The sequence below is a fragment of the Aotus nancymaae genome, unplaced genomic scaffold (assembly GCF_030222135.1).
Source record: "Aotus nancymaae isolate 86718 unplaced genomic scaffold, 86718_ANA_hifiasm-v0.15.2.pri h1tg000003l, whole genome shotgun sequence".
Classification (NCBI taxonomy): domain Eukaryota; kingdom Metazoa; phylum Chordata; class Mammalia; order Primates; family Aotidae; genus Aotus; species Aotus nancymaae.
The window spans coordinates 13,313,301-13,338,062 of record NW_026988414.1 but is presented as its reverse complement, the minus strand read 5'-3'; the positions used below and the strand labels follow the sequence as shown (position 1 = coordinate 13,338,062).

At 37.1% G+C, this 24,762-nt stretch overlaps 1 pseudogene; it reads right to left on the bottom strand.

The window, feature by feature from the left end:
* Positions 1–4,368: 4,368 nt before the first annotated feature.
* Positions 4,369–4,960, bottom strand: LOC105731130 (transcription intermediary factor 1-alpha-like; annotated as a pseudogene).
* Positions 4,961–24,762: the final 19,802 nt, after the last annotated feature.

The following is a 24,762-nucleotide window of genomic DNA, read 5'->3' as shown; positions in this document are numbered from 1 at the left end:
TTCAAAATAAACCTGATACAACATATAGATAGATAGATAGATAGATAGATAGATAGATAGATAGATAGATAGATAGATACGATATATATTTGAAATGGGATCTTGCTCTTACTCTGTCACCCAGGCTGGAGTTAACTGACACGTGTTTCACTGTAGCCTGGAACTCCTAAGCCGCAAAGCGACTCAAGAGATCCTCCTGCCTCAGCCTACCAAGTGGCTATGACTACAGGTGCATGCCACCATGCCCAGCTACTTTTCTTTTTTTGATATGAAGCGTCACTCTGTTGCCAGACTGGAGTGCAGTGGCTCAGTATTGGCTCACTGCAACCTCTGCCGCCCAGGTTCAAGCAATTTTCCTGCCTCAGCCTTCAGAGTAGCTGGGATTACAGGTGTGCACCATCATGCCCGGCTAATGTTTGTAGTTTTAGTAGAGACGAGGTTTCACCATGTTGGCCAGGCTGATCTCAAATTCCTCAGGTGATCCACCTGCCTCAGCCTCCCAAAGTGCTGGGATTACAGGCTTGAGCCAACACTCCTGCCACTAATTATAATTAAAAGTAAACTCTAGAGTAAAATTTGTTATATTAACCAATCTATTAACAGACATAGGTACTGTGTTTTCTTTACCATATACATACTTCTTTGGTTTGAAGAAGATCTTTAAATTATTTCTGAGAAAAGACTCTATGCTGATTGACAACTGCACAATGTGAGTTATTAATATTATTCCACGTCTGATGGATTTCTCCCACCATGATATACTTTGCAAGTTCCTGGGGTGAACTTTGATTTGTCACCTTGGGAACCAATGAAAGAGAAATAAATCTTGAAAAAGCTCAACATCCATCTTTTTGGAAGAGTAAAGAAGCAAATGAGTAAATAACATCTACATCAATATTCGATGTCTACATGCACACCCGAACTTTGAAGAACATCTGTCTTCCTGCCACTAATGATTTTGTTCCAGATGTAATCCAAATATGTTTGCAAATGGGGAGTGGAGGGGTTAGCACAATTTACTTTGCAGCAGTTGGTGGTTATCACAGTTATTTTTGTTTCTTTTTTAAAGTATATACATTTCAAAAGTGATATGGCACCCCACAATGATGTGTTTGAAATGACAGTAAAATCAATCTAAAATTGCCTTTGGCTTTGCTCTGATGTTCCTCGTCTTAAAAAGAGAGACAATATGGTGTAATGGCAAGAATGTGGACTTTGGAGTCAGACAAGAATTTGAAGGCTTGTTGATCAACAGCTTTACAGACAGTGATATGCGCAAACTCCCCATTTATGCCTTTGATTTCCTATGTGACCTTGGAAAAAGCCATTCCTATTAATAGTAGAAAAAATAATAGAGTATTATTTATTATATATCAGTTATCTTAAGTGCATTACATGAAATAATATTTTTATAGTCTTTCTATCTGCTATATAAATTTTGTGCTGTTTATATTCCAATTTTAGACATGAGACCCAAGCCATAGTGAGGTGAAGTAATCTGCACGGAGACCTGGAGCTAGGGTAGAAAATTCAGGTTGTCCAAAACAAATTCAAAACCTCAACTCAAAGCAGCCACATTCTAATGTCTGTTGTTTAGCAACACGCCCTCAGATAATTGCAGACTGCAGCAGCTACTAAACAGCAACAGTATCAGTAAGAGTCAAAACAGCTAACACTTGTTTAGGTACTTTTTACATGACTGCTATAGCCCTGACAACTTGCTGCTTTTAATCTCATAGTCTTCCCTATAACTCAGTGAGGTAAATCTTCTTATAGACAAGGAAAGGGAGGCAGAACAAATGAAGTCCTAGGTCAAAAAGTTATTAAAGGCTAGGGCAAAAATTTGAATTCTGGTATGACTGGGTTGACTTTAGTATGTTTATTTTGCCTTCTTTTCTTCTCCCTCCCTCTCTCCCTTCCTTTCTTTTTTTGTTATGGCACACCTTTAAAATTTCTTTAATGAATGGATAAATTATCTTAGTCCTGATTCTTCATTGCAAAATGGTTATGATTAATAATAGCTCCCAATAATGAAATGTATCCCACTTTCATGAAAGTAGGCATTATTATCATTCCTGTTTTATGATGACACCGAGACTTGGAAAAGGTTCAGCCATTTCACCAAACGTGCTCATTTAGGAAAAGATAGAACCAAGCCTCAGAACTGGCTCTCACAGTCCAAGTGCTCTGTACCTCACCTTCTCCGTGTTTCCTCCTCTCAACTGTGAACTGTCTTGATGAAATGTTCTTATGTATTGGATGTTTTGGGATTGTAGACTCATGCTCTTCCCTAGACTATGTATTTCTTTATTTATTATAATAACTAAGAATTAAATATATCAAATAAATATATCAAATATAGTATTAGGCAGGAGTAAAAGGCAGAGAGCTGAGTCTCTGCAATGTTTAAAAGATTTTAAAAGCCATTTGCAGCTTGCAACATAGAAAGTACAGGAAGAGAGACTTGACACATTGAAATTCAAATGTATCTTTCTGGCAGCAAACTATCTCTGGGTCCTGGCAGCCTGAGTCTGGGTGAGCTGAGAAGTAATGAAGCCCTGCGTCTCATGTCATTGACTCTGCCATTTCAAGTACCACATTCATAACAGTAGACGCAAACTGGTGAGTCCCTCTCTACTTCACTAAATTGAAATGGTTCTGCAGGTGAATGTGGCAACAGGGATGAAAGAAAAATAACATTTCTTTTCCCACTGTAAAAAGGGAAGGTGCTGATGATGTTTATTCAAAAGAGCAACATCTAGAAATGGAGCTAGGACGTGGTGACATTATGCCTAGTCATGCTTCAGTAAAACATTCAACATCTTAGAGAATGCAGACATATGCTCTCACGGGTTCCTTCCTTCCTTCCCTCCTTCCTTCCTTCCTTCCTTCCTTCCCCTTTGCCTCCCCTCTCCTCCCCTCTCATCTGCTCTCTCCTCCCCTCCCTTCCCCTCTCCTCTCCCTTATCCTCTCTTCTCCTCTCCTCTCTTTTCTTCTTCCTTCTTGTAATGAGGGCATCAGGACTAAAGATACTTCTCATTCCACCCCAATCATTCCCTCTGTGTAACAACTTGGTCTTTTGGTTTCCATGAACAGAAACCTAGATGCAAATTAGCTTAGCATAGGTTAAAAATGTTTAATGGATCCCATGTTGGAAAGGACAAGGTTAGTAGCTTCTGACAATGCTGGATATAGGGACACAAATGATATGATGAGAATTCATTATTTTCTTCCCAATCATGTATTATTTTTCTCTATTTTGCCACTATTTTCTTAGAGTTTCATTTGCCCATGGTTCTAATATTGCTTCCAATATCTTCTGGGGTTACCTCTTTTTTTGTTCCTAACAGAGAAAAAAAGAGTGAGTCTGCTTTCCTGATAGCTTAAAAAGTATCCCAGAATTTAGTCTCTTCGTCTCTGATTAGCTTGACAAAGCAACATATCTATCTCTGAAACAATCTTATTAGCAGTATGCTGCATTTTATTTCCTTAAGCTCACCTTAGAGCAACAGATGGACTCAACTCCAACTGAATATATAGATTGAGAGTGGAGGAAAGATGCTCCTCTTCAAATAAATTGAAGATTTTTGCAAAAGAAGAGTAAATGAATGCTATATAACAAAAACAGTTCAATGCACATGTCCTTCTATTAGACCTCAAAGACATAATAACTAATTAAATTCTGATGAGTCACAGAGCCAAAAGAACCATTACGTCTCATGTAGCTTTTTTTATTTGTTTTGTTTTCCTGATTTTTCTTTAACACTGTTGCCATCTTACATAATGTACTATTAGATGCCTTCTTAATAGCATCTAATCTACCCTTCTGTTGCACCAATTGGCCTCCGGGGATGGAACTCTTGTTACCACCCATATTTGTGGAGTACTGTTTTTCAGTACAGTACACATAACTCATATGGTCAGGCCATATAATTCATGGGTAGTGGTATTAATTTCTAAAACTGAATTAACGCAGACATCCAAACCACATGTACTTTTCAACTTAAGAGTTGGTACAGTCTATTTCCTTTCTACAGTAGCTATCACTCCAGATTGCAGCTTAGGAATCCAAGAAGTGGAAAGAATGTCTCTCTTTTAAATGCTTCTCTCTTCCATCTTTTTTCTATCCTTCTTTATTCCTTCCTTCCATGCCCTTTCTTCCATTCATCTCCTTCTTTCTTCTTTGTCTTCCTTAGAGGTTAAGAGAAATGAGTTATTATGGAAATCAAAGTCTAGCAAATGTCCAAAACATAGAGGTCAGAGTAGTCACAAACTCTTCTTTGTAGTGATGTTAAATTACTGACGAATGATTTTTGAAAACAAACAAAAAAAAATCTAAAAACCAGCACAAGCCAGTCGTGCTGCATATTATTTAAGCAATTGGCATTCTTCAATGCTTTTGAAGCGTATCTTCCGGGGCTACACAAAGTCATCATCTGAATCAATCATCACTATATTTATTATCTTCTGATTCATTCCTGAATTCTGGTTTAGGAAACCGTTTTTCTTGGATAGAGGTTCTTTAGTAGTTCTTCAAAATAATTTTCAAATTTTATGCCAACACTGACTACTTCTGAATAAGGCTCATTGAATTCAGCAGAGTTTTGAAACATCAATCTAAAATCAGCTACAAAATCTTCAGTTTTGAGCACATGGAATAATCTTCTTGTAGTCTTATCTTGATGATTGACAAATCCATCAGATTTTTAATGATTTTGTAATAATCAGGCATAGCTACAGGAACAGGGTCTTGAAAAGCCAGGCTCATTTCATGGCAGTAAAGAAATAAAAGCAGGCGCTCACATTTCCTTTTATCTATAGGTGTAAATTTAACAAAGCCTTCAGTTTTCTTTTTTTCTGAGTTGTGACTGGGAGCATCACAATCATATTCAACTTCTGGTTTAGATAAGTCTCGGCACAAAGTGCAAATCTACTCTCCACTTGCACATTCATGGTTCATGAGTGGATTCATCAAAAAAATGTATATTTCTAAGACTTGCACACGTTGTTTCTTTATTATAATGTGACCTGATGACCATTATTCAAGTCTAGATTTTTCATGCTTTCCTAAGAAATTAGAAGGCTTGGCACCCCTGAACCAATATTCTGACTTGGCAATTATCATCTGGAGATAAATAGTTGCTTTATCCTTTAGCCAAAGATACATGCTTCAGTTCGCCACATCTCAACTATTCTATATTGTTTCCTTAACACAGGAGACCAATTTAAGTAATCAGAATTCAATATATTTGTCCCGTTGACATTTTTGAAGCAGAAAATTGTGTCTCTATTAAAATCGTGATGGTGGTAGAATGAGTGTTTTACCTGCATCAAGAAAATGGAAGCAGATATGTTCTCTGGGGAGGTAAAGTAGTAGCCTTAAAAGTTTAATAAACCAACACTTCATGTACATAATTTATTGACATTTTAAAAAGCAGGCTTTTGCATTGGAACCCCATATCAATTTTATTCATCATCATTTTACAGAAGGTGAAACTGAAACTAAAGATGATAACATCTTGACAAGATCCCACACAGAGGTAGTGGAGCTGAGATTATTGCGTCTATATGTTTTTCTCTCCTCCCCACTTCTTAGCCCCCACCACACACACCATGAACACATTGTAGGAAATTGGGAAAAGAGAAGAAAAAACTTTTTACTTAAACTGTAAAATTAATGTAAATATTTGCAGGGAAAAAAATCTCATCTATAATTTTACCACACTGAAAGGAAAAAGTTATTTTTTCTTTTTTGTTACTCTTAAGTTTATACCCATTATTTTATAATGTAATTACAGAATGTATGCAACACTATGTCCTGCTTGGTTAAATGTTTTATATGCATTTATTTTTGTCATGACATAGTGTTAATCGCTATGAAATATGTACATAATTGTCCAGGAACAAATGTGCTACAATTTTGTGACCCTTCCTTTTTTTTTTCTTTGCACATTCCCCAAACTTTTTTTCTCTTCTATTTTGTCTTCTATTCCAACCTCTCTTCCAGCCAAGTAAATAATATTTCACGGGAAATCCCCCAAGCATTTAGACAAACATTTAGTGGTAGCTTGAAGAAGGTATTATACTAGGGGTAAGAATCTTAATCTAGGATTCAGAAATTGGTAAATTAAGAAGGAAACTCCAAAGAGAACATTCCAGATTGGCAGGGAAGTATAAGGGACTAATTGTTTTTATTAGGAATAGTTACATAATATGCAGAGGAACCCAAAGTTATTAAAGCCAGTTCTTGAGATTCTCATAGATGGGAGATACAGAAGAAACACAGAGAGCAGGCATGCCCTGATTCAGGGCTCAAATGATTTGTTCATTAGACATCTTCTCACACCTGTTCTTTCTACGTCTGTATATTAGCTCTTTTACATCTTTAAGCAGGTTCCATTCATGGTGTTTCAAAGAATGCTACTGCCAGCCCAATTGACATTTTTGTATTACCGTGACATCCAAGGAAAGAAGCAATATTTCTAGGCAGAAAAGTCCCAGGAAAGCATAATAAAGTTTGGTTCATGCACCTATTTCCAAAATAATTATGGAGGTCAGGAAAATAGATTACTCATTCATTCTTCATTTATGCATTTGTTTATTTGTTTTGTACAGAAGTCACTCTGAGGAGTTGGGAGTATGCAATCCATTAGCAGATGAAAGGGAAAGAGATAGAAGCATGCTAGTATCTACTAGCTAGCACAATAGCTCAAAACTGAGTGGCAAGAAGAGTTAGCATTTGAGGGCTTATGGTGAAGGCAAAATATTAGAAATGGATAAACCATTCTACCAATATTTATTGATTCCTTGAGATTTTCTGAACTCCATTGTATGATTAAAATAATATTCAGCAACTAAATTTATTCTGGACCAGAAGGAATTATTTGCTTTCTAAGGCAACAAGAGAAAGAAATGCAAGGTGTCACAAAATTGGATTCTAAAGGTGTCAGCTATGAGAGGCATTGATGGGAGAAGAGCTTTAACTGGAGACAGAAATGCTTTATGGGGCAGATGAGCCTTTGAAGGATAAATAAGTAAATATCTAAGAGTTGTGATGAGCACAGTGTGTGAGAAAGATGGGAAGGAACCTTCAGGCTGGAATAGTGAGGAAAAGCAGTAAGTTTGCATAAGTGAGTAAAACTTACATTGGGCATGAATTTTTTTCATTATGAGGTCGCTTCAAAAAACTTAACTCCAACACCTTTAAACTGTTTAGAAAAACTTTATGTTGAAAGTTAAAACACATCAGAATGAGAAAATCTAAAGGCATTATATGGTTATCAAGAGTAAACTATAAATAACCAGAAAAATATGAAAAGATGCCTACCAATATTAATTAAAGAAGGAAAGAAAGAAAAACATATTTATCAAAAGATTCCTAAGTCTAGTTTTAGCAAGTTTATGGTTAAACAAGAATCCTTATGCACTTTTGTTCTGACTATAATTTCCTAGAAAAAAAAAAGTCCACATTACTTAAATCAAGAGTTTTAATTCTAAGAATTTACATTAAGTAAACAATTAGTAGATGAGTAGATGAGTATGTTCAGTACAATACAGAAATAAGAAAAAAAATAAAAGCAGCTAATATATCTAAAATCGAGGTATCAATTTCATAAATGTTTTGAAAATAATTTGAAAATAATTCAATAGACTATGATACAAAATCAGAAAATAATGTGATTCTAGATGTGCTCTATTAAAAGATGAATATAACTTATCAAATTTTAAATTAAAATTTTAAAATTTGAAAGAAATGTATGCTAAACTATGAACAGTGGTCATCTTAGAGGCTTGAAGAGTAAGAGAATGAAATAATTTGTATCTTACTTTATAAATGGTGGGGCTGTTAAAATTTTTTTACAGCAAGAATTCATTTATTTACAGTTAACAAAACATGCACACATACATTTATCTAAAAGAAAAGAAATTATTGAAGAATAAGTGAGTCAGGCATAAACTGATAAGATGACTGACTGGAAAGAAACAGTGAAAAGCAGTAGAAAATGGACTGGCTGTCAATGTCAAGCTGATATGGTAGCAATTATCTGATGAATTTGAACAGTGGAAACATTGACCTGGACAGCTGTGATAAAATTCCACTTGAAAAATATGTCTGGCTGATCTGTTTGGAAGATACCAGTCTGCATATCAATTTGTTTTATAGAGGAAATAACATAGAAGTATTTGACTATGCAATATGGGTAGGCTGAATATTAATAACACTGGAGATACCAAAATTGGAATTTGCAAAACATTAATTAAGCCATTAGGATTCATATCACAAAGGCACTTTACATATGTGTGTGTGTGTGTATTTACATATGTATATGTATATATAGAAACACATATATATGTGAATCATCCTAGAGTTTTTTTTTAAATAACAAGTGTTTCTAGTATAATTAAGAAGCAACTAAGTTTACAAAACTTTCACTTACCCAAAGCTTGCCGCAACCACAGCAGCTGCATGAAGAAAGGCTTGTCTGTAGTTCTTCCCTTGATGATGTTTAACAGGAATTTCCATTTGGCTGTGGCCTTGTGCATCTGGTCAGAATGTACTGGCAACCCTGGTTAGGTCTATCAGTGCAAATAAAATGAAATGGTTGACATTTATGTGGTGAAATATTGATCAATGTAGACAGGCACTGTGAATAAATCAACCTTTAAAAGTCATAAAATCTTGTTTTGTGTAATTTTATATACTTGGCAAAAGCATTTTTATAGAGTCACAACCTTTTAGAATTAGAAGGGCCTCCAATACTCATATAACCCAGGTTTCTCATCTTACAGCTTAAGAAACAACCTCCAAAGACTTAGAAAACTTGCTTCAGGTACCCTTTTCCATCAGCTGAAAATGGAGAAGATGTCTGCTAAGTTCAACTGCAAAGTCTTTTCCCAATAAGCAGTGTGTTATCTCATTTGTTTCTTAAGGTTACAACTTCAATTTGAAATAGGTGAGGCAGAGAGTGCATTTACTACAGGTTACTAGAGTAACCACTAGTTACTCTAGTCAAGGATATGTTAAATCTTTCCCTGGCCAGATAGATACACATACACACTCACACATATATTACAATATAAAAATTTTCATCCTGAAAGTAAAGACTTTCCTGTGATCCAAATGTCTTTTCTCCTCACTTGACCTGTTGTCTTTTTTAAAGCCCTCACTCATTTCACTTCTTCAAAAAATGATCTGTCTCTATGTAGATAATCCTTGAACATTCATCTTCATCTTTGGTATCTCTCTTCAGGTTTCTGTTATGTATTTATAATTGCCTTATGTTTCTTCACAGTTCTAGAGAAATTCTGAAGCCAACATACAGAAGGAAATGTGGGTAAAAAAGAAACTTAGGTAAGAAAAGAAAGCATTTTAAGGTATCTGATTGTCTGGAGTCAGTTATGTTTAAAACAAGCAAGATCTGTTCCTGCCTCTTCTGCACTTAGGATACTGTCAGTGCATGCTTTATTTATCTTAAATTAAAATTGGGATTCTGCTAAATATACAACTGACTGGTATGAAGTGTTATCTAAAAAATATACGTAGAAACTCATCTATAGATGGATATAGCTACCTGTATCTATATTAGTCAATCTAGCTATCAATTTTTGTATTTGATTCCAAGTAGATATAGATATAAATATGGAGATAGATATAAAGATACAGTGTAACTATAGATAGTGAAATACTGTATCATACAAAGGTGGCCACAATGACACCTGGGATTCCACATGCTCTTCTGCAATAGAAACTGCCACTACTTCACCAAAACGTGGAGCCTATCTCTTCAATCCCTTGAATATGGGTTCGTCTTGTGATTGTTTTGACTAATAGAATATTTTGGAAATGATGTTGTGCCAGTTCTAAACAAGATTTTAACTCTTTAGGCAACTTCTGCTTTCCGTGTCTTAGAATCCAGTCACCATATAAAAAGTGTCACTGCCCTGAAACCACCCACCATGCTATTAAGAAGCCCAAGCAAGTGAAGTCACTTTATATTAGAATGGTAAGATGTCATGTGAAGGGGGGGAGAGAGAGAGAGAGAGAGAGAGAGAGAGAGAGAGAGAGGGATTAAGAAGAGGAAGAAGAGGAGAAAAAGATTATAAAGAGAGGGAAGAGGAGATAAAGGAAAGGAAGGGAAGGACAGGGGAGGGTGGGAAGGGGAAGGAGGGGAAGGGGAGGGGAGGGAGAAGGAGGGGTAGGAAAGGGATGGGGAGCACCAGAAGCACTGAGGTGCCAACCTATGAGTTAAGAAGCCCTCATCCTGGAAGTGCATCTCCAGCCTAAGCTGGCCCCAGTGGGTATCACATGGATCAGGAAAAAGCTGGCCAACCAAACCCTTCAAAATTTCTGACACAAAATTGTGAGAAAAGCCAATTGGCTGTTTTACAGTATTAAAATTCACAGGATAGTTTTTACACAGAAATAGATTATCAGGAAAAATAATGTGGAGAAAATCACTGAGGCAGGACACTTCAGAAAATGTCAAAAATATAGGTGAGAGGTCTTCTTCCTGGAGTAAGGAACATGGTAGAATATTATAGGAACTAAGCCTATATGGGGTTGATTTGAGTGCCCTCATGGAAAACTAAGTAGTACGGACATTGCTGTGCCCATAACCTGGATCCTGGAATATCTTAATTATGCCAGGGGTTAACATGATCTGAGCTATGAGAGTTTAAGAGCCCAGACTGGAGAGCCAGACTACTTCTGTTCTAACCCCATTCTGCCTCATACAAACTGTTAACTTTAAGAAAATTGTTTTGCCTCTATGCTTCAGTATATCTATCTATAAAATTGGTATAATAATATTACCTATAGCATAGGGTGTTATAACGATTAAATGAATTAATATTTGCATAATGCGGAGGGCAGTGACCTGCATATAGATGGATTGTCAGTTAATTATTTTTAAATGATTGATTCAGACATCTCTGGATACATAGATGGGACTCATTCACTCATTTTCTGGAAGAGGTGGTTAAGGGTAGTTTTTCTTTTTTGTTGTGATAATATATGTAACAAAAAACTTGCCATTGTAACTATTTTACATTTATAGGTCAGTGGCATTAAGTATAATACATTTTTGTCATTGTGCAAACATTAGCACCATTCATTTACAGAACATTTTTTTCTCAAACTGACACTCTATACCCATCAAACAATAACCTCCCCTTTCCTCCTCCCCTCCACCCCTATGAATCCCTATTCTACTTTCTATCTCTATGAATTTGACCATTCTAAGTACTATATACAAATGAACCATATGGTATTTGTCCTTTTGTGCCTGGATTATTTCACGTAGCATAACATTTTCAAGGTTCATCATATGTAGCATCTGTCAAAATTTATTTCCTTTTTAAGGATGAATAATACTTCATTGTATATATATATATCACGTTTTGTTTATTCATTCATCTTCATCCATCTAAGAACACTGGGTTGCTTTCATCTTTTGGCTATTGTAAATGATGTTGCTATGAGCTTAAGTGCAGAAATATTTTTTTTCAAGTGCCTACTTGCAATTCTTTTGGGCATATACCCACAAGCAAAATTACTTCTTTCATGATAATTTAAGTGGTCATTCTACCTTTATAATTTTTTGAGGAAATACCACACTGTTTCCCACAGTGGCTGCATCATTTTCCAGTCTCGCCAGCAATGTGAGATTTCAACAAGGGTTATAATTTCTCCGCATCCTCATCAACATATGTTATTTACTGTTTTAAGTTAATAGTCATCATAATGGATGGCTAGTTGTTCATTTAACAAGTAATAATTGGAAATCTACTATGTGAGACACAATGCATTAGGAGTTAGCCATAAAAAAGGCAGACAAGGACAGCTTGGTTGTTGAGACAGAAAAGCAATTGTCAGAAAGCAATGTAAGAAGTGCCATGAGGGATTAGCCCCTCAAAAGACATAGAGGAACGACAGCAGGACACCTAACACTGCCCAGAGGGTTTAGTTCAGGCTTCTTATAATAGGTGATATGACCAAGTTGAGATTTTAAGAACAAGTAAACCTTAGGTGGAAAATCAACCAGGGGACGGCATTGGCTATGCCATAGCCAAAGAACACAGCCTATGAAAAGCCTCTGAGGAAGCAGAGGGCATAGGATCATCAACTCACTAGAAAGATTCTTATAGCCAGAAAGAAGACTGTGGAGGGAGTCGTGAGGAACAGGGCCTGAGAGGTAAACTGGGGTGGGTTCTAAAGGGCCATGTTTTAGAATTGGCCCCTCCATCCCTAAATACATCTAGAAGTTCAAACCACCAATACTTCAAAACGAGACCTCATTTGGAAATAGGATTATTGAAGATGTGATTAGTGAAGATGAGATCGTACTGGAGAAGGGTGGGCGCCTAATTCAACACACCTGGTGTTCTTATAAAAAGATGGCCCTGTGAAGACAGAGACATACAGGAGAATACCCGGAGATGAGGAAGATTGGAATGATGCATCTGCAAGCCAAACGTCGCCAACAATTGCTGGCAAATTCCCAGGAGGTAGGAAGAGGAAAGGAAATATTTCCCTAAAAGTTTCAGAGGGGTCACGGCCTTGCCAATACCTTAATTTCAAACTTACAGCCTCCATAACTGTGAAAAAAATAAATGTCTGTTGTTTAAGTCACTCAGGTTTGTGGCACTTTGTTGTGGAAACTCTAGGAAACACATGATGTTACAAAGAGTGGAAGTTATCCTAGAAAAAGATGATGGGCCAGCGAAGAAAGATTATGAGCAAGACAGAGAAACTGGTGAGGCTAGCTGAGAAGCCAGAGAGGTGATTTATATACTGAGTACAGGGACAGTGGATGCACATAGACAAATGAAATAGCTGTGAGATGTTTCGACACACACCAGGATTCAGCCAGAATAATAATAACAATAATAACAAATTGATGATTGATGGTGATGATAGTTAAGAACAAGTATTTACTACTTGCTCTTTGCCAAATACTGAGATAAACATATAATTCTGAATTATTTATTTTGTAAAACACACCTATAAAATAGCATTATTTTTTATATCTGCTATTATAAGGAAAGCAAGTTTTTTTTTTTTTAATTTATTTCTCTTCTGTTTGAGACAGAGTCTTGGTCTGTCACCTAGGCTGGAGAGCAGTTGCTCAATCATGGCTCACTGCAGGCTTGAATCCCTAAGCTCCAGTGATCCTCCTGCCTCAGCCTCCCAAGTAGTTAGGATTACAGGATTGCATCACCATCTCCACTAATGAACGCAAGTTTTGAAGACTTGTCCAAAAACAAATGGAGATGGATTCTAACTGAAGAAGATTTTCTCTAGAGCCTGTATTCAGAGCCACTTGCCTCTAGTATTTGAATCAGAATGAATAATATAGGGGTGGGAAAATAGAATCAGTAAGACATTTATATGGATAAATTAAAAATTGCTAAAGCTTAGAAGATTAGGTGAAGGAAAAATGGATGGTGTCATTCAAACAAACAGGAGTGTTGAAGTTTGGAGCAGGTGCAGGACCATCAAGAAGGAAACTGAGGGACAGAAAATTGCATCATGTCCCCACCCCTGAATGAGCTTGGTCATTTCCCCTGAGTGTTGTCCCTCATCCTGTTTCAGCCACTCCATGAATGACGTGCAGCTGCACTCCCTTCCCTGTGTTCCAGGAAAGCATCTGGAAATAAACAGCACTTAGCCCTGCTACAGAGACAAAGGCATTGTTTCTTTAATAACACGTCTCTTTGGAAACAGTCTCCAGATCTACTTCACAAGCCTGGCTGTGCTGACCTCACATGTTGTAGCTTGCTCAGTTCTTCTGGGAAAAGGAGCATGTGGGAGATATGGTGGGCCCCTAAGGGGAAAGCAAGTTGAGATTTGGAGGGAACTTTGGTCCCCTTAGAATGCAACAGGCAGGTACTTATTTAAGAATGTAGTTGGGGAGACCCACATTTTATTTAACCCTGTGTGTGTGTGTGTGTTTGTGTCTGCAAGCATGCTGTTACCTGGAAACCCAACAGAAGTGACACATCACCCCAACTGCTGTAATAATGACAGCATACTCTGAATTGACATCTGCTGATATTTATATCATACAGGTGACAGTGTTGGGAAGGTAGGAGGTACCATTTACTGAGTAGTGAGTACATGCTAGGCATATTGTTATCCCATTTCCTGTATATGCTTCAGTTAATTGCTGCTCCTGCAAAAAGAAAATGTTATGAAAATATCAATCATGAAAACTCAGAGGAAAATAAATGAACACTCAGATGTATTCATGAGGCTAGAGTCATCTTGTCAGTTCTACGGTTCTGAGCTGATCTTGGTGGGATCACTCAACAGTGGTCAACAGTGTTTGGGCCAGGCAGCTCCGCAGATCTGAGGAGGGCACTTACATGTCCGGAGACTTGGCTGGGATGACCAGGCTGATTCAATGCTGTTCCACTTGCCTCCTGCTTCAGAAGTCTGTCTTAGGCATGTTCTCATGGGGAAGAATGAGAAGTAAAAAGGTAGCATTAAAACATGAGGACATTTGGGAGTCTCTCCTTGCTTGACATTTTCTATTTCTCCATTGACCAAAGAAAGTTAAAGAGCCAAGGTAGAAGTCAACATGGGAGGCATGATGGTTAAAACTAAGTGTCAATTTAATTGGATTGAAGGATGCAACGTATTGTTGCTGGGTGTGTCTATGAGGGTGTTGACAAAGGATATTAACATTTGAGTCAGTGGACTGGGAGAGGAAGACCCACCCTCAATCTGGGTGGGCACCATCTAATGAGCTGCCAGTGCAGCCAGAATAAAAAGTAGGCAGAAGAAGGTGTTGAGATTAGACTGGCTTAGCCTTCCAGTCTCCACTTTTCTGGAAGTTTCCTGGATGCTTCCTGCCCTCGAACATCAGACTCCAAGTTCTTCAGCTTTGGGACTTGGACCAGCTTCCTTGCTCCTCAGCTTGCAGAAGACGGCCTATTGTGAGACCTTGTGATCATGTGAGTTAATACTCCTTATTAAAATCACCTTTATATATACATCTATACTATTAATTCTGTCCTTCTAGAGAACTCTGATTAATATAGGAGGGAACAAAAGGTCACAGAGTGGGTCCAGACACCAGGGGCTGTGGATACAACAAGGTCTTTAGTGGGGCCCTTGATACAATCAAGCTACTAGTCAATCTTTATAAAAATTAAATGACCATTTTAGAAATAAGAAGCTCAGAAAACATCTAATGTCATTATTTAACACTACACAGCTAGAAAGTTAGAGAGCTGGGACTTGAAGTCATGCTAATGCTTGTCTGTCTGTCTGTCTGTTTGTATATTTGTTTGTCTGGTTTCATTAAATGATGGGAAACTAGGATCTGACATAATGAGGGTAGAGACCCTTGAAAGCAAGGAATATCAAGCCCTTGTTACGTTACAGTGCAATGACCTGTAACCCAAGTGACAGTTATATTAGATTTGGTTAAATGTCATATCATATCCATACCCTAAGATACTTTCAGAGCACCCTGTACTTCCTCATAATACTCTTCCTATCTGTATATATTTGTTTCATTGCCTGTTTTCCCTCTAGAGTAAGGGTCAACCAACTTTTTCTAGATATGGCTGGATAATACATATCATAGGCTTTATGTGCCATGCAGTCTCTACTCCTTTACCATAGAAGTAACATGAAAAATAAACAAATGAATGTTTTTTATAACACATGTCTGTATTATAGATAACTATAAAAACAGATGGTGCACTGTATTTGATTCGTGGGTCATTGATTGCCCACCCTTGTTCTAAGGTATAAACTTCACATGGATAAGGATTTTGTCCATGTTGTTTCCTCCTGGAATCAGCATGACAATGGCACATAGTGTGTATAAAATAGATATTTGTTCCACAAATCAAGAAGGTTGTCTTACAGACTGGGCCGTTCTTGGACAACGGATGTGGAATGTCTATGATTTGGAGACGTCAACACTTAAACTTAAGACTAGTATCACAACCTTACCATTCATGGAACCAAGGCTGCAGCATCACTACCCAGACAAGTTTTGTTTAGGACCTGTAGTAGACCTCAACCTCAGTTTAGGTGCCATAAATAAGTAAAGAAAAGACATCTAGGGAGAACCTGGGTTGGGAAATCTAGCTTAGATTTTGGCTAGTCTGGATGTCTGAGTAGTTAAGCTTATTGTATTTCTATGACTGTCATAAAAAATACCACAAGCTCGGTGACTTAAAATAATACAAACATATTATTCTACAGGTTATAGGTCAGAAATATGATTTTTGCTGGGTTAAAATCAAGATGTCAGGTAGTCTGTATTCCTATCTGGATCTAGCAGAACATCTGTCTCCTTGCTTTTTCCAGCTTCTAGAGACCACCTAATTTCTTAGTTTACGGCTCCCTTCTTCCATCTTCAAAGCCAATGATACTCATCTTTCTGACCATTCTTCCATAGTCACAACTCTCTCTTATCACAGTCAGCAAACATTCTCTACTTTTAAGAACCCATATGATTAGATTCGACCTATCCAGATAAGAATCTGATATTTAATCAAAGGACATAATTTAAACATTTTCTATAAATATGTAATTACTAAAAAAGTCTTGCTTTCTGAAGATGCAATGATATTGGAATTTCCATTATTGATTGTTTGCTTTTTGTTCAACGTTATCCTTTCCTTGCAGAATCTAGGGTTATAAATCCCTTTGTTTTCTCTCAAGAGAACTCTCTGACACTTCCCTTTCCTAACAAAACAAACAAGATATAGCACAACAACACTGAAAATGTTGAATTAACTAAGAAAAAATAACTTGAATCCACAGCTTTCAAAATGCAGACCTCAGTGAATTGAATACGGTGATGCTGGCAGGCTGAGCCTAGATAATTCCTGGGTCTCAGGATTTCTTAGCTTCAGATTGTGAGCTGCAAATAAGCCCAGTGCTTATACTGATGATTCCCTAGAGATGGAAGAGGCTACATAGACATAAACTAGGATAGACAGAAATCAGAACTTATTAGATTTTATAAAATTTCCTAGAATTAACAAGAAATATTGAATGAAGACATTCAATACTTGTCTTGATGTTCTTGATGCATTACCTATGGTTTTGAATTTAATGTAGAAATCCATGGGTATTGTAGGAATAAGAGAGGAGATACCATTTGGAATTTAATGCCAAAGAAAGCTGGAATATTTTTTAAATCAAGAAAAACTGTGTTACTAGGTTTAAATCTCAGTTTCTGCCTTTATTATGACTGGTTCTTTATTATCTGTACTGACCTCTGTGGGTCTTAGCTCCTTCAATTATAAAATAAGAATGATACTAATACTTACCACATAGATTTGCTATAAAAATTATGTCTGTTAAGTATTTAGCATCGAATCCGTTTTCAATAAATACTGGTAATTCCAATTACATATTAATTAAAGGGACACAGGGTACCAGGTTAGCATAAGAGTGCATTGAATTCAGACATTCAGGTTTCCCAGGGGTAGCTTGAAGGTATTTGCATTACAACAGTAAGCCACAGAAGAAAAAAGCTGGTAAAGTGGAGTGAGCACATTGATAAACAGTTCTACATGGAAGCAATTTCAGCTTGAGAACCCTTAGGCTGTCTTCTCTCTCTTTGGTTGACTGTCAAATACCAGAGATAGGGCTTCTTATAGCAACAGAGACAAATTATGCTCTGGATGAGGTAGAGTTTTCTTTAACTACAGTTAAAGTCAAGGTGGGTCAACTTACTGTCAGAATAAAGCCCCAGAAAGCTTGATACATTTAAGGTAAAAGATAAATTACAGTGTATGTGTGCACACATGTGTGTTCATGCATGTATGTATACAGTCCAAGTAAAACAGATTTATTCATGGAAGATAAATCCGCCCTATCTTTCTTTTCTAGAATTTATTAAGTCAACCAGGCACTTTTCCAACTCACTTCATTCTCCATTGCCCATTTATTCCACTTATTGAATCCTTAGGGGATTGCCAGAGAGCACCCACCAGTTGTGTCAATCTTGCCTAGGGCTGCACAGCTTGTCTATTAAGAACTTGATAGCATAAACTCCTTTCAGGTCCATTACAAAGTACTTCTTTCTTCTCAATGACTTCTCGTGGTAACTGGTTTGAACAAGCAGCTTAGGAGAGGTATTTAGCCAATTTTTGAGATTTAAATTTGAAATAATAGAATAAAGAAAGCAGAAAAAAAAGTTCCTGAGTTACAATAGTCTACTTTTGGCACACACTCCAAAAATTTATCAAATCAATTAACACATTCTTATTTGTAATTGTTCTTAGAATTTCATAGTGATCTCCTTATAAACATAAACCTAAGTGAAGAGAAGAATAATCCCAACTCTAGGTAAGAGAGATGCAATTGAACAATTCCTAAGTTAGTTTCACACTGCAAGAAGAGGTTATCAATAACTGTCAATTTAGGGGAGTAAATCTCTCCCAAATGTATTTGGAAACGCATAGGGGTGCCTTCTCCATAGTTATGCTACTACTATTCAATAGGAAATGAATATCTGGGACCAAAAATTGCTAAATTCTTACACATTTAACAAATGAAAAAAATTATAACCATATCTCTCTAAGTATTCAGAGGGTACTTCCTACTGACTTTACTTTCTTCTAAACTCACCTCCTCTGTATATGACTCCCATGAGACCAAGACAACCTAAGAATTGAATCCAGGACACTGGCGCTCTAATTACAGCCCTTGTACTTATTTTACAAGTTAGTTTCACTGCAAGAAGGAGTTATCAATGGCTATCAATTTAGGACAGTAAATTTCTCCCAAATGTATTTGGAAATGCATAGAGGTGCCTTCTCCATAGTTATGCTACTACTATTCAATAGGAAATTAACATTGGGGACCAAAAATTGCTAAGTTCTCTCCAATAAATGAATTGTACAGTATAAGCTAGAATCACACTGCTAAATTTGCCAAAGTCTCACTCAGTAAGAATCTTTGGGGTAGGTCATGCAAATGGTGGTTTGGAGTGCTGACATGAAACTCTGTGACTTGAACACTCGCTTTTAACAACAGGGAAGGATTACTTCATAAAATGGGCCAAAAGATACAAGAAAAAGGTCAGAGTATGAAGTCCAAAGACAATGCATACTCAGAATAGCCTCTTGAGAAAGGTGTTAATTGTAAGGTTCACAGAGGTCAATCCCACATATTAACACTGGCAGATGTTAATTAGCACATTCAGATTTAATGAAAATTTTACTGGGAGTGCTACCTTGAGTTTCGTTAGTTTGGTGGAGTGTATGTGCCCAGAAAGTAATGGTTAATAGAATAGCTGGAGGGGAGAGCTTATTGAAATCCTTCAATGGATCTACTGAAACATTTCATGGGAACCTTCTGTAACTATGGCATCATGGAAGAACCAAGCACTGTGGTCTCCATAGTAAGAGGCAGTGAGTTGAAAGAGTGATTTAGGGCCTGTTAACACAAATGAGAGGAGACAGCCTGCCCTATCTATGTGCGACAGCCTCTCTACAAAGTTTAGACAAGACAAAGATGTTTCTTTTCTCTCTGTCATCCTCTCTCTGCAGCCAGCAGATGAGTATTTCATAGTGGAATAATTCAAAGTGAGAGAACCCATGGGTAATGCACCAACAGTCATCGAACATTTCTTAAACCATTTGATCTCACTGGAGTATCCGCATGCCGTATCTGCCCTTTTGTAGACAAATTTCAGCATTCAATTGGATTTAAATCTTTCTATCCATTCTGTCTTTCTCTGTCTGTAGATCCCGATAGGATTATCTAGCATTAGGCAAGGCAGTAGCATAAGTTTTAAAACAGTCTTTTTCACAGTCTGCATCAGTGCTCAAGTCAGAGCCTGACCAGTCCTGCACTCAGAATTTCATATCCCTTTATTCATCAAAGCCTAAGTAGTTGTACACATAGTTAAGGATGTTGCAGCCAAATACCTTCTCCACAAAAGTAAACTTTTAAAATAAATGATATTGACATGCATTATAACATATAAATATGTATTGCAAAACATATGGTATAAAGACATTGTGCATTTAGGTCTTCAACAAATGTCTTTGAAATAAATAAAATTTCTTTGAATTTATGCTTTATTTGACTAGTAAGTCATGAGCTAAGAAACAAATCTCATAGGTTAAGTAATAGAGGAAAATTTGAACATTTAAAACTCATGAAGAAACATTTGCCCAAATGATAGAAATCAAACATTACATCTGCTTGTATTACTTAAAACATTTCCAATTATGGAGGGAAAACAATGAATAAAACTGTCATATTTTAATGCTGTGACATATACTCTACTTTTAATCTATATGCATTCAGTTTTCTATTATACATTCCAGACTGGCTTATGTGGTTTGCAAAAATCAAATTCTATTTGGATTCTTGGACAAGCCATTAATGCCTTGCCATACCCACAGAAAATCACATTCAGCACCATGGACAACACAGAACTGCTCTTTTCTGAACTGCAGCTGTTTGCTGAATGATTTTTTTTTCTCCTGCTAAAACATCCAGACACACGTCTGTCTCTTAATTGCAGGAGGGGTTGTTAGAAGGCATCTTGAATTTTAACAACCGATTTTAAAATAAAGAAAATACACTAAAAACAGGACTTGGGGAAATCTTAATTACTTTTGCAAAATTCAAAAACTGACACCCCGGAAAGTATGAAAAACTTTCAGAGGCAAACACTGATATTATACAGATGAAAAAAATGAGGAGCAGGGGCAGGTAACTCTCAATGACTAACCAATAGAAGATACTAGAGGAAGTACTCAGAAAATTATGAAAGAATGGGAAAACGAGACTGACAGTGTTGTTATCGAAAATGCATCAAAGCACACTGGAATAATTAAAATTCACATATGGGGTAGCAAAAGCTAGTTTTGAAAATTTGGTCTCATAAGTGAACAAGGAATCCCCGTTGTCTGCTAATACAAAAATCATAAACAGTAGGAAAATTGTGATCAGTTCTTCAGGCTTTTTTTTAAAGAGACAGGAGGTGAAAGACAACAAAATAGTAGAGTTTCTTTGTGTATAATGTCTTAGAAATAGTAATTACAAAATATTTCAGATTAGTTTGTGACAAACATACAAATTTGATTTAAAATGTGTGATATTCACTTACTATGCCCATTCCCTGTGGATAAGGTAGTCACTTGTTTTTAGATATCTGGTGATTTCCTTATGAACACATACATTTGTCAAATATTTATTAAATACCTCTTATATTTTAGGAAGTTTGCTAGGTACTAAGTCCACAAGAGTGTCCAAGACATAGTGCATATCCTATAGAAACTCAGTTTTTGGAAAAATGCAGACAATCATGTTGGTCAAGAGCAACACATTCCCATGGAAGAAAATAAATAAATGCTGTTTTTTTTTTTCTGATTTTTGTTGGCATGCATTATGTACAAAATGTATATTGTACCTAGTACCACTGAATTCTATAACTTCCTTCTGTACACCTGAATAACTTTTTAATGTCTGTATAGTTAGAAGTCCCTCTCCCTATTACAACAGAATTCATTTCTCTTGGCATCCTGCCTTCTGCTAAGAATAATATATGTTTATCATTGTTTATTTTATATTTAATATATGTTTATATATGCTTTTGTTCATGATATCAATATATGATGAGGAATTGTTAAGAAAAAAAGATGATCAACTGAAGAAGAAGCTTTAATTTTATTAAAATATTAAATATTGCAAAACATTTTTAAAGTTTATTAATGAAGCAATTCCTTCTGGATAATTTGTGCTTTTTATGAAGTCTAAAAACCTGAAATTCAAAATAATTATTGTGATTTTATAAATAGTTGTTATAGTGGTACTGTATGAGGACATTCTTGCATTGCTATAAAAAAATACCTGAGACTGGGTAATTTATAAAGAAAAGAGGTTTAATTGGCTCACTGTTCTCCAGGCTTTATAGAAAGCATGATGCTGGCATCTGCCTCACTTCTGGTGAAGCCCCAGGGAGCTTTCAATCATGGCAGAAGGTGAGGGCAAAAGGCACATCACTTGGTGAAAGCAGCAGCAAGAGAGAGCGAGGATGAGAGATGTCATACACTTTTAGACAACCAGGTCTCCTGTGAACTCAGAGTGAGAGCTTGCTTATCACCAAGGGGATGGCCCAAGCCATTCATGAAGGATCCACCGTCATGATCTAAACACCTGTCACTATGCTCCACTTCCAGCATTGGAGATTGTACCTCAAAATGAGATTTGAGTGAGGCCAAATATCCAAACTATATCAGGTAGTAGCAAGTAATAGAAAATACCCTTTGACTGCTGTAGTGGGAAGATTCCATAAGTGCCCAGGCAGGAGCAAAAAGCCTCAGCCTATTTCCATGTAAATAATGAAGAAGAAAGTAACTAGAAATATAACCATAGTAGGTATTAGTTATTCATATGTGATCTTAGTTATTCATAGGTGATCTTAATTCTTTTACTAATGCTTCTCAGGTGGGAAGTGTGAACCTGGGGTGACATTGTGAAATGAATGACACTAAGGTAACATGTTTTAAGCCCTCTGTCATTCCCGAATAAGGGCTGCTGGAGGGTGCCTTGGCTGTGCGACAGCGGCAGCACTGGGAAAGCGCCTGCCTTTTAGCCAGCTAGGGAAGGAGATGTCCTAGACGACTGAGACGTCTCCTTCCCCAGAGGAGTTAGGAGAAAACTGCTTCTCCAAGCTCTTGTGGTAAGGGCTAGCAGCTGTCAGGTGGGCTCCAGACATCCGGGGGCTTAACTGTCTCTATGTGATGCTGTGCTTCAGTGGTCACGTTCCGTTGTCTACTCTCATGTTCTGCTTCTGCACCTGGTTCCTTTTTTCTTAGAAAAGATAATTAGTAATAGTAATACAAATCTTAATGTTTTAGTTCTTTCTTGATAAGTATGGAAAAAGTGCTGATGCATTATGCTCCTTACCTCACTTTGGGTGCCAGAAATTCCTGAGCCCCCCTGTGTATGCCACTCCCTATTTTACCCTGCCCCCAGTCACCAACCAACCAAAGCCATGCCCTACCTATGCCCTACCTTCCCTGCCCCCAGATTTGCAACTCAATAAAAGTGGGAGCATCTTCCAAGCATTCTGGGCCACTGCTGGTCCCTGCGATTTGGGCAGCAGTGGATCCCTGGGCCCAAACTCTCTTTTCTGGATCTCTGTGTTTGGTGTCTTTTATTTCTACAATTTCTTGTCTCCACACCAGCTGGGAGGGGCTCACAGAACCCTGTAGGGCTGGACCCTACAGACCGCTATGTGTTAAGTATTATATTATGTGCTTTCCTTGCTCTATCTTATTTAATTTTTATTTAATCATCACACTATGTGGGGCATGTATTTTTCTATTTTTATGTCATAAATATGAGAACTGGATCTTATAAGGGTTATATAATTTACCCAAATAGTCGGTAAATGTCTCAGTCCATTAGGGCAACTAGAAAAATACACCTTAGCCTAGATAATTCAAAAACAATATATATATTTTTTTCTTGTTCTAGTGGCTGGAAAGTTCAAGATCAAGGTTTTGGTAGATTTGGTGTCTGGAAAGAGCTTGTTTTCTGCTTCAACATGAAACTGTCTTGCTGAGTCCTCTGGAGAAAAAGAGATAAACACTGTGTCCTCAAATGGCAGAAGGGGAAAAAGAAACAAACTCACTCCCTCAAGCCCTTTTATGAGGGCACTAATCCCATCCATGAGAGATTTGCCATCATGACTTAATCATCTCTCAGAGGCTCACTTCTGAATACCAACACCTTTGGGTTTCAGTCCTAACACAGGAATTAGAAAAAGACACATCCATTAAAACCATAGTAGTATGGATGTTATTTCTAAATTATTATTAAAGACTTTATTTATTAGATCAATTTTAGGTTCCCAGCAAAATTGAGATGAAGGTACATAGATTTCCCACATATCCCTTGACTCCATACATATCTGGCCTCCCTCATTATCAACAGCAGCCCCCAGAGCAGTACATTGATGACAACTGATGAACTGTCATTGACACCATGAACATTCATAGTTTATATTAAGGTTTAATATTACTAGTGTTGTACCTTGTATGAGTTTGGACAAATTATAATGATATGTATTTAATTATATAATAATATATACCTGTATATATATTTATTATATATAATAAATACATATCTGTATATAATTATAATATCATACAGATAATTTATGTTATCTACCCTAAAAATCACCTGTGCTCTGCCTATTTTCCCTCTCTACTGTCCAACCCCCACAACCACTGATCTTTTTACCATCTCCATGGGTTACATCTCTAGAATGTCATATTGTTGGAATCGTATAGTATGCAGCCTTTTCATCTTGGTTTCTTTCACTTAGTAATGTGCATTCAGGGTTTGTGTTAGTCAGGGTTCTCTAGAGAGACAGGAATAATAGGATAGATGTATATAGGAAGAGGAGTTTATCAAGGAGTATTGACTCACATGATCACAAGACGAAGTTGCACAATAGGCCATCTGCAAGCTGAGAAACAAGGAAGCCAGTCCAAGTCCCAAAACCTCAAAAGTAGGGAAGCTGACAGTGCAGCCTTCAGTGAGTGGCTGAAGACTCTAGAGCCCCTGGGAAACCACTGGTGCAGGTCCAAGAGTCCAAAAGCTGAAGAACTTGGAGTCTGATGCTCAAGGGCAGGAAGCATCCAGCACGGGAGAAAGATGGAGCCCAGAAGATTCAGCCAGTCTACTCCTTCCATGTACCTTCCTTTGCCGGTTTTATACTAGCTGCATTGGCAGCTGATTAGATGGTTCCCACC